Source organism: Tupaia chinensis, unplaced genomic scaffold (assembly GCF_000334495.1).
Source record: "Tupaia chinensis unplaced genomic scaffold, TupChi_1.0 Scaffold000104_1, whole genome shotgun sequence".
Classification (NCBI taxonomy): domain Eukaryota; kingdom Metazoa; phylum Chordata; class Mammalia; order Scandentia; family Tupaiidae; genus Tupaia; species Tupaia belangeri.
Genome location: NW_006159568.1, coordinates 1,919,973 through 1,930,630, shown reverse-complemented (window position 1 = coordinate 1,930,630; position 10,658 = coordinate 1,919,973). Strand labels below are relative to the sequence as shown.

Below are 10,658 nucleotides of genomic sequence, written 5' to 3'. Positions count from 1 at the left end.
TCTATTTTTCCCAGATAGGCTTGTCGGGGAATCCCCAGCCGATCCTAAATCATAGGGTGGCAAAGCTCAGTAGGGACATGTGGCCGCTGGAGGCCTCTACTCCCAGGCTCTGCCACTACCTCTCAGGCCAGGAAACCTCTGCTTGGCCAGTGATGGGTAGGTCCGGCTGTGCCACCAGCATCCAGCCACCTGACCGGGGACCCGGGCCTGATAACAGGGTGTGGGTGGGTTAGACTCAGAACTCTGGAAGGGCTGGCCTACTGGACAGCACACCTGCCACTGACCAGGCTGCCCCACACTGACCACCGGGAGGGGGGCACAGCCCTGGTCCACGGCAGCCCACGGCACAACAGCACAGTGCTCTGGCTGCAGACGCGAGTCCTGCCAGACTGCCTGCTCCAGCCTGTGACCTGCGGCAAATTGGCTCGGACCCCTCATCTCTGAAGGGGGGACTACAATACCCCACCCCAGAGGATTAAACCAACTCATGTACATCAAGCGTTGGGAATGATGCCTGGTGCACAGAAAGTGCTTTGTGAATGCTGTCACTGTTTCGGTGATCACTCCTGGGGGCTTCCTTGGAGCTTCACCTCCAAGATTCCTCCTTTCCTGGATTGGATCTGACAGGCCCACCCTGCGTTGGAAGTGGAAGAGTTTCAACGCCAACCTCTGAGTCTGCTTCCACTTCCGGCTGCACAACTTCCAATGCCAGCTGCTGCCTTGGCAATCTGACACCCTCACGTGGGAGCCACGCTCCCGCTCAGCTCTCTTGAGCAATGAGAAGCAAACAGGATAGGGCTTGGTGACCAGGCGTCGAGTCACCGCCCTTGAGAGATGGAGAAACCAAGGATTGGGAAGAACAGAAAGTGGTTGGGGCGAGGCCTCACAACCCCTCATTCCTGGGCCAGGGCTCTTCCTGCCTTTCCCAGATGCTTTCTGACATCTCTCTCACCAGTCTGTCTTGTTTTCACTCTTCTGAGGCAGGAGCATCTATTTTGGTCAGGTCTCAGAGGTGTTAGAAAGCACATCCGGCACCACGGGCAGAGTGAAGCGCTCCGGGGGGTGGCGGGCAGCTGTTCCTAATTAGACACAGCCGGAACTCAGCCAAGTTCCAGGGCACCACGGCAAGGGAGTCAGAGGACTTCCTCCCCATCGTGACTGTTCCAACACCTGCTGGAGAATGACGCTCCTCCTAGTTGGGATTTCAACAGGCGTCTGAATTCAGGTGTCTGTCAGGGGCTGAGGGAGGGCAGCCTGGGACAACAGGAGTTCTGTGGGGTGGCCAGCAGGACAGGGCAGGGCCGCTCAGAGATGGGGCCTGGAGATGGCCCAACTCTCACACAAGCAGGAGGCCCCACCTCCTCTCCTCTATCTAGTCCAGTTTCCGGAGCTGTCTAGAAGCCAGGAGCCTGACTAATTGGAGTTCTTTTGCCATCTCTTTTCCAGGCATGCACAGAAACACCCAAGCAGCCGAGGGTGAGCTCTGCAGAAGCAGGGGTGTGGAGCAAGAACAATGGTCACATCGGAAACAGAACAGGGCCTGTCGCTGTTGCGGCCTGGCGGAACCTGTACTGCTTGCTCTTTTGTGCTCAGCCCAAGGGTGAGGGAAAGGCCCATGTCTGGCGTTGGGAAGCCGGCTTTGTGCCTTTGCCGTGGTCACCTGCACAGGGACAGGGTCTAATCTTGTGCCTATCTGGCCTGTAGCAGCAGAGGGGACACAAAGCTCATGCATCTGAGAACGACAAATGTGTGTTCATCATGCTTGAAAAGGCCATGTGGGCCTCATCACAGAGCTCCCAGGTGTTCTCTGCAATTACTGCCATGTCCTTCCATCCTGCCCGTCACTCTGCATCTTCCAGTGACTGCCTTTGCGTGCGGAGGCCTCAGAGCAGCTGCAGGCCCGAGTTCTGGCGCCATCCCCCGTGGAGACTCACTGAGGCGCACTTGATGCTCTGGAGGCCAAAGGCAGTGAGTGAGTGGGTCTCCCTTTAAAGGGGCCATTCTCTTAGGAGGTGCTTTTTGATTCTTTCTCAACAGCAAGACTCAAATCTGTGGACAAGCGTCCCCTGTCTGCTTTTCTTCCTCAAATACTGACTGAGCCTCTACCATGTGCCATGCTGGACCCCAGGCCAGAGGCTGAGCACCTGTGTGGTTTGGATGAGTTCCTGCTCTCAAAGAACTCGCAGGCTAGCAGGAGAATCAGGACACCGCCATCCATGTGCAACGGGTGCAACGGGTTAGTAACGGCTACAAGTCACTGGGTGCCTGCCTGGCTGAGTTCTTACCCTGAAGACACAGAGAGGCAAGACTCACATGCATTTTACATGAGAAACTGAGGCTCAGACAGATGCAGAGGCTAAACTGGCTGTGACTGGCCCTACAGTGGTCAGGCACTGGCAGCTTGGCAGAGGTAGAAGGAAATGCGGTCCCAGGATTTGAGAACTCTTCAGAGGGAGGTGGCATTTCACAGAATCACTAAGCTTCAGGGTGAGAGGTCCCCTCGAGAGGTAGGCAGGTCCTCACAGGGAAGTCACAAGCAGTGCATGGCAGGCCCAAGAGTAGGACACCCTCGGGGAAGAGGAGGACGATTTACACAAGACGTGGTTACCAGGGGAGAGGACGACTGAGACAGGACAAGCGCCGGGAGTCATGGAGAGAGGAAAGCAAGTTTGAAAGACGTTGAGGTGAAATCACAGTTGCTGTCATCTTGAGCCTAGAGCTCATGATGTGGATGGATAGGGGGAGTGGTTACCTGGAGAAGGTGGGACTGGGCTATGGAGGGCCTGAGGTGCCAGGAACCTTTACCAGGTTTGGGCTTTCCACACTAAAGTCCTTGAAGAAGTTGGCAGAAAACACCAGGGCGAGGTAATCAGCTGCAAATTATCTGAACGTTGGAACCACCAAATAATTAGGTCTTAGCCTTTCAAGAAGTGGACAGAGGATATTCAGAGAGACAGATATGCCCCGTGACAGCTCAAGACATGGAAACAGTGGCATTTCCATAGGAATAGAAGGGCAGACCGGCACCAGCACCCTCAGTCAACCCTGAGGGGAGGCCATCCTTGACTCCCCAGGCTGTGGACAGAGCCAGACAGGTGTCCAGCTGTGTCTTTTGAGTCCTGGGGACTTATACGGAGGGCCGGCACCCCACTGATGTGATCTTCCAGTCTGCTGGGCACAGTAAGGTCTCAGCTTCTAGAGGCCTTGGGCCACCTCTAATGTGACAACGCCATGGGGGGCAGATGTCATGCCAGACCAGTCATGGCTATACCCCTTACTGAACAGCTTTACCTGCACATCCTCATAGAACCTCCCAGGGCAACCCTGGGGAGCTAGGATGCACTCAAGCCCCTACCCACTTGACTGATGCAAAGCCTGCAGCTCACCAAGCTGAGTGCTTGGACCCAGGTCTCAATGACAAACTAACTCAACTCTTAGTAATGCAGTAACACCTGCTCAAAGAACTGCCCAGCGCTGGGGTCTGTACAGAGTGCATTATGTCTGGCTTCCATTAAATTCTTACAGTAACTGACTCTATAAGGTGGCACCATGTAGACATTGCCATTTCTTGGACAGCCACAGATTGAGGGAGGGAAGGAGGTAGCCTCGCTCCAAAACCCACGCTTTAAATCATGCAGCCATCTTTGCTGTCTTTCTAACACATTGGTGCCCCCACTACCCTAACAGGTGTGAAAGAATGTGAACCGGTTTAGGCTAGCAAGGGAAACAAGCACCTGGGGGTCCTGGTCCCACCAGGGGGAGTGACACCAGGCAGGTCCCTTCCTCCCTCTGATCATCAGTTTGCTCATGAGTCAGGCTAACTAACTAGGGTCAGTTCACCTGTTGCGGTAACTGGAATCACTTCAGGGCTCCCTCTCTCTCATCCCTGAGGTTTACCCGGCAAGTGCCACACAGAGGTCCCTGCAGGTCCCCATAGGGATTGTTAAGGTCAGACAGTCTGGGAGGAAAGCGAAGGGTGGTAGCAAGAAGAAGAGCTGCCTGCTGATGAGGTGGTGAGCACATTCTAGATGCCACTGGTCCCAGTTTAATTGGCACTGAGTGACTACAAACTGGCAGTGGGTGCAGAGTGCCAGCCTCCTAGGGCAGAACCAAGGTCTTCTTCTGGGCATGATGCTTCCTTCCTCCTGTACTGAGGACAATGTCACCTACACTAAGGTGCCCCCTGCCACATGCCAGACACTGGAAACCCACCTGTATACCTGGGACTAGTCAGAGGGTCCCTGCCTTGCACCAAGGGGTGCTGCTGGCATCAGGCCCAGCGCAGATGCCCTGGTGGAAGCGACGTGCTGAGATCTGGCGCACTCTCTGCTCGGCCTTCCTCACTCTGGAACTGCTTCAAGAAAGGGACTAATCCCCCCAGGGACTTACGGACAGCCTGTGCCTTCTGGATAGTGGTGATGAGGCTGCTGGGCCGGGATCCGCCTGGCTCTCCACTCAATGGCCGTGTGACCTTGGACAGCCACCCCCTCCACCAGGGCTAAAACTCCTCACAGACGAGATGAGGAAGGCCGAACCAGATGCTCTCCAAGGACTTTCTGATGCCACAGTCTCTTAGTCTGATTCTACAAGACGAGTTTCCTACGCCAGAGCTGTGGCTCCAGCATGTGAAGGAGGAAGGGGACACACATAAGAGCACCCTGACCCTGGGTCGCTGACCCTGGCATCCTAACCACCTTCCAGCAAACTGCTTCAAAATTCAATCACATTTGCAACAAGAACCCTTCCCAGAGAGAAGTCCCACTCCAGTATAAAGCTGTGCTTTCATTCCTGGGATAGTTCATTTTCTGTGTCAACGTGGCTGCCTGCCTGGATAGTTCATTTTCTGTGTCAACGTGGCTGGCCTATGGGATGCCCAGATGTTTGGTCAAACATTTGTCTTAGTATTCCCTATGACAGTGTTTTTGAATGACATCAGCATTTAAACCAGTAGAATGAGTAAAGCAGACTATCCCCACCCTCCTCCATTATGCATGGGCCTTGTCCAACCAACTAAAGGAAAAGGCTGACCCTCCCTTGAGGAAGAAAAGAATTCTGCCTGAATGCCTTTCAACTGAGACATCAACGTTTTTCTCGCCTTTACACTAGAACTACACCTTCGACCTGGTGCTCAGGCCTCAGGCTTGGCTACTTGAAACTCAACTATTGGCTCTCCTAGGTGTCCAGTGTGCCTAATACACTGCACCTCTTGGAACTTGCCAGCTTCCATAACATTGTGAGCTAATTCCTTATACTAAATCTCTTTACTCAAACACAGACACACACACACACACACACACACACACACACACACACACACACACACTGAGCACACATGATCATTGGATTGGCTGCTTGTCTGTTCCCCTTCTCAAGTGAGTTACTGCAAAAACTGAATCAATACAGTCAAGTCTATAAGGAAACCTTATTGCAATACTGAGGGTAGCTGTCTCCCACCTGTCCTGGCTCCAGACAACCAGGCATGCAGCTGTGCAGTAGTACCCTAAGAAGACTTGCAATTCCGCCTTCAGGACACTTAAGAGCAGCAAAATCACTGTGAGTCCAAGGAGCTTATTGGGAATCCCAACCTGCTCAGGAGTGGATTACCTGCCGAAGGCCAACCTAACGCTAATGAAAAGGACCAACAGCAAGACTCCTTCATTCCATACAGCACTTCACAGTCCGTAAAACCTTTTGCACTATTTGGGCCTTAGGAAAACCACCCAACTGTAGGCATACTGCGGTAGGTGGAGCTGGTATTCCCACGTAATAGGGCAGATGGGAAAATCAGAACTGAAGGGACTTGTCAAAGCCACAGAGAAACCAGCACAGTTTCTGAGCAAGGAGTTTTGCGATTTCTACCCCAATTGTCTTTCCAACTCAACGGCCACATCTTGTATTTCTCAGGGTCACAGCTTAAAAAACCCTACTAAGTGTTTTTCACATTGTTTTAAAAAGGAGCAGGGTAGGCATGTGTGGGATGCAGCACACAAGAAGCAGGAAGCTGAAGATTAAATCAGTCTCAAGTAGCTCGTTCCCACCAGCACTATCACAGACAGCATCATAGAAAAAACCATCCCAAGAACGAGGAGGAGAAACACCTGGGTAACACATGCTTTTGTGAGGGAGAAAACAAGGGTCCCAAAAAAGGTGTCTTGAGGAGACTTAACAACTGGAACAGGAGGGCAGAGGCATTGGGAAATGCCTCTTCTCTGCTGGGGCTCTTCCACCTAGCTCCCCTCCTGGGGGACCCAGCCTGTTAAGCTGCCCCAGAGGTTTTCTGCCTCTGGGTCCCTCAATGTACTACTACAAAAATGTGTCCCTTGTTTGAGTGCTGCGGCTCCAGACTGAAGAGCCTGGTTTCTGTTTAGTTTAGGGCCCAGGTACCGAACCCCTAGTGTGCTAGGGCAGTGTTGGGCTTAAACAGAAACCCAGTGGCATCTCTTCCCCACCCCCACATAAGTGGCAGCGCATCTTCCTTGGGGAGGGGGAGTAGGTCTCGAGGTTTCCACCACTTTCTAGCCACTAGCGTGCTCTGCTTCCACCCCCACTCCAGCTAATCCATCTTGACACATGCCCTGTGCTACCTAGCGCAGAACCTAGATCCACAGATGCTTAGTAAATATTGAAGAAACAACATAAACAGCTTTTTGCACATTCAGAATTTAGCACAGAAAAAATACTTAAGTCTATCACTATAGGAAAGAAACTAGACGGAGGGAGTATAATCTGGAAATGACCTTTTTAGAGGGAAAATAGGTAGATAGAACAAAAACGAAATACGCCATGGTCTGAATTTCTACTTCTGGAAATTTATTCTGCAGAAATACCCAGACCCACATGCAGAAGCAAGTGCACATGGCTAAAACTGTACACGGATTTCACTTTTGCATGAAAATCAACTTGAACTTTAATCCCATTTCTCCCATGAACTTTGTCAAGTCCTCTTGTACATGGCCCATTACATTCAAAAGAACCAATGACCATGGACAAGGTCTGAGATGGACAGCAATGTTTGGTAGGATAGCATTTGTGCAGGAAATAAAATGTGTTGGTAGGTAAGTCTAGATGAGTACTTTTGTAAGCAAGTGGAAAAAGGGCTATAAGAATACGTAATAGCTTATTAAGGAGCCTTGTCTCTGGAGATTCCACTTTTTCTTCCTGTATATCTATCTATATGCTGAATTATTTTACCCAGAGCACATTTAAAGAATTATTTTATTTAACTTTATTTATGTATTTATTTTTAATTTGACCAGAGAGGGGGAGAGAGCGAGTGAGAAAGTGAGAAAGCAAGCCACCAGGTCCACGACTAAAACCACAGTTGGCCATGTGGGAGTCAGCACCCTTAGTCACCATACTGCCGGCAGGCCCCAAGAGCACATATTGTTTAATATGATAATTAAAATAGGATTTTCAAAGGAGGTTAGAAACGCAGCACATGAAGACTATCCTCTTTCATACTACCCTTATTTGAGATCTTATTGAACCAGGCGCTACGCCGGAAGTTCCTTTTTGGGGAGCCAGGGGTCAGGATGGGGTCTTGCCATGTTGCCATCCTTGTGCTCAGTCTCCTGAGTAGCTGGGGCTGCAGGCATGTGCCATTATCTCTTAGGGTGGGTTGAGAAATAACCCAGGCTTCCCACGTGGCCTCAGCCTGCCGAGTAGCAGTGTCCACCCTAGGACAGATGGAGAAACTGAAGCTGCGACAAGTAGAGTGGACACTGGGTTCGTGCAGCAGAGCGAATTCCATCAGCGCCTGTGCGCATCCTGCTCCTTGCTCCATGGGGAAGCAGCACCGTGGCGCTGGAATTTCTTCAGCTTCTACTTAACATTCAGATAGAATGGGCTTCTGCTTTTATGACTGTTTCTAAACAACTTCCATTTCACGTGGTATTTACACGTTTGAAGTATAGGAAATGAGGTTCGAAGCAAATGTTTTGATTTTCAATGCCTGAATGTAGATTTTAATTATAACATGCCCCAAAACATGACCTTGGCCATCCCTTGAGACACATTAAAGAACTGGAGTTGGCGTGTTAGCACCACAAACAATGTACACTCTCCTCTAGAATACAGCTAGAAGGCCAGGCCTGATCATGTTTTGGGATCCACAGTTTCACTGCGAAGGGCTTCCACTGTCCCGAGGGTTGGATACCCTTTCTTCTAAGTCATGAGTAACCCACATCACTCAACTTTGGTCAGCAAGCCCTTAGCCAAAAACCAACCTAAGCTGGGTAACAAATAGGCTATTCTTCGCACAGGGATGCAGGAGGCACTGAAGAGGCTGGCTCCTGAGAGTTGGCTTCTGGTCATGAAATCAGAAGGTACAATTTCTCTTTTTCCCATTATACAAGATGGCAGGTGAAAAAGCTGCAAAGCAGAATACTAAGGAGAAGAAACCTAAAGCCAAGAGGGCTGATGCCAGTAGCGAGGTTAAAAAGGGTGACCCCAAGGCTAAAAAGCCCAAGAAGGGAAAGCCCCATTACAGCCGGAACCTGGTCCTAGTCCGGGGCATTAGCAGATACTCCCGATCTGCCATGGATTCCAGGAAGGCCATGTATAAGAGGAAATATTTGGCCACTAAATCCAGGATTGAAAAGAAAAAGGAGGAGAAGGTTCTTGCAACTGTCACAAAACCAGTTGGTGGAGACAAGAATGGTGGTACTCAGGTTGTTAAACTTTGCAAAAAGTCTAGGTATTATCCTACTGAAGATGTGCCTCCAAAGCTGTTGAGCCATGGCAAAATACCCTTCAGTCAGCATGTGAGAAATCTGTGAGCTAGCATCACTCCTGGGCCCATTCTGATCATCCTCACTGGACGCCACAGAGGCAAGAGAGTGGTTTTCCTGAAGCAGCTGAGCAGTGGCTTGCTACTTTTAACTGGACTGCTGGTTCCCAATTGCGTTCCACTGCATAGAACACACCAAAAATTTGTCATTGCCACTTCCACAAAAATTGATATTGGCAAAATAAAAATCCCAAAGCACCTTACCGATGCTTACTTCCAGAAACTGCGGGAGCCCAGACACCAAGAAGGTGAGATCTTTGACACAGAGGAGAAATACGAGATTTCAGAGCAGCACAAGGTTGATCAGAAAGCTGTGGACTCGCAGATTTTACCAAAAATCAAAGCCGTTCCTTAGCTCCATGGCTACCTGTGATCAGTGTTTGCTCTTTTAAATGGACTTTATGCTCACAAATTGGTGTTCTAAATTTTTTGCCAAGAACCTAATTAAATAACTGATCATATATTTTTAAAAAATGACAGGATTCCAGGCTTTCATGCAAGACCTGTGCTCCAGGAAATGGACCGAGAGTATATGTGGACCAAGAGTGTATATGTGTGCATAGATACGCGATTTTACTCCTGGGTCTACCTCCTGGGAATCCATGCAGCTTGAGAGAGTGAGGACGGAGGCGTGCGGGTATGACAAATCACTCCACTAGTTCCTTCTTTCCCTTGCTTGTCTCCTAAGTACTTGTGTTGCTGGTTTAGGGGAAAATGCTGATCAATACAACCTGGTCCCAGCCCTAGAGAAGCTCACAGCCCAGGCACAGAGGCTTGTTGGGGGCTACTTAAGCGTGTCATCTACTCAAGCATGGGCAGGCTCTAGAAGATCATGCTTCAGTGGAACAGCTACAGGGAGGCTTCAAGTCTACTGAAGATTTCCAAGAAGGCCAAGGGGTGAGTAGGGGCCTTGGGCCTGCTCTCCTGTCCCACACTTTATCCCACACTGGAGGCTGGGTAAATCATGCTCCCCTGGGCCTGCCTCCTCAAATTTTATGCTGGGTTCTCACTGCTGCTCTGCTACCTATAAATGAATTACAAAACGATACCACAGTTCATCAACCATGGGTCCAATGATAAGTGTTGTCTGAGTACCTGTGGCTAGGATCAAAAGTTACACATGCCAGAAATGGAAAAAGGGTCTGGGGTGCAACTGTGTGTGTGTGTGTGTGTGTCTACAGATACACATTCTGTCATGCTCAAGGCCCTCTAGCAGTCTATTGCCCAAGCCATTAAGAACCCTCCCACTCCACCCTGGTCAATAGGTTTTCTCTGCAAGTGAGGTCAGAAGCATTTCTTATCAGATAGTGTACACAAGAGAGTCTGAGCCAGGAATCAGCAGCAGACAAGGTGAGGCAGACAAAGAAGAGACTTCAACGCAATGACATGCAGCAGCCCATGTTACAAGCAGATCTCAAGATCCGCTGAAGATTCTTCCTCTTCCTGGAATGAGAAGAGACTTAACACTCGCCTTTTGGATTTAGTCTTATGACCCAGTGAATGAGAACTGGGGGAGTGGGGTGGGGGCAGGGTATGAGATGGAAAGAAACCTATCTGAGAGACAGAGAGAGAGTTAAATTAGAAGACGAAAGGAATCACGGGAAGAAAAGCGAACCAAGTTAAAAGTAAGGCTGCTAGACAGAAAAATAACCCCAGCTAGGCAGGGAAGTCAAAGGGGTATAGAACAGAGAATATAAAGTTCTTACCCAAGAATAATGGGGGGGCATGCAGGAATGTGGACTTGCTGTTGAGAAATATGGAATTTCTGATAGGAGTCTGAGATGCAGGCTCGCTTAGTAGGGAGGGGCTGGCTGCACTCTGGAATTTAAGGTTCTCTTCCAATTATGAAGCTGGTGATATGGAACTGATA

At 50.0% G+C, this 10,658-nt stretch overlaps 1 protein-coding gene and 1 pseudogene across 1 annotated transcript in view; one reads left to right on the top strand and one right to left on the bottom strand.

The window, feature by feature from the left end:
• Positions 1–10,658, bottom strand: part of SHB (SH2 domain containing adaptor protein B) — a gene marked incomplete at its 5' end in the record, with an annotated part of 162,259 nt that overhangs the window by 68,849 nt on the left and 82,752 nt on the right.
• Positions 8,355–9,212, top strand: LOC106734392 (60S ribosomal protein L6 pseudogene; annotated as a pseudogene).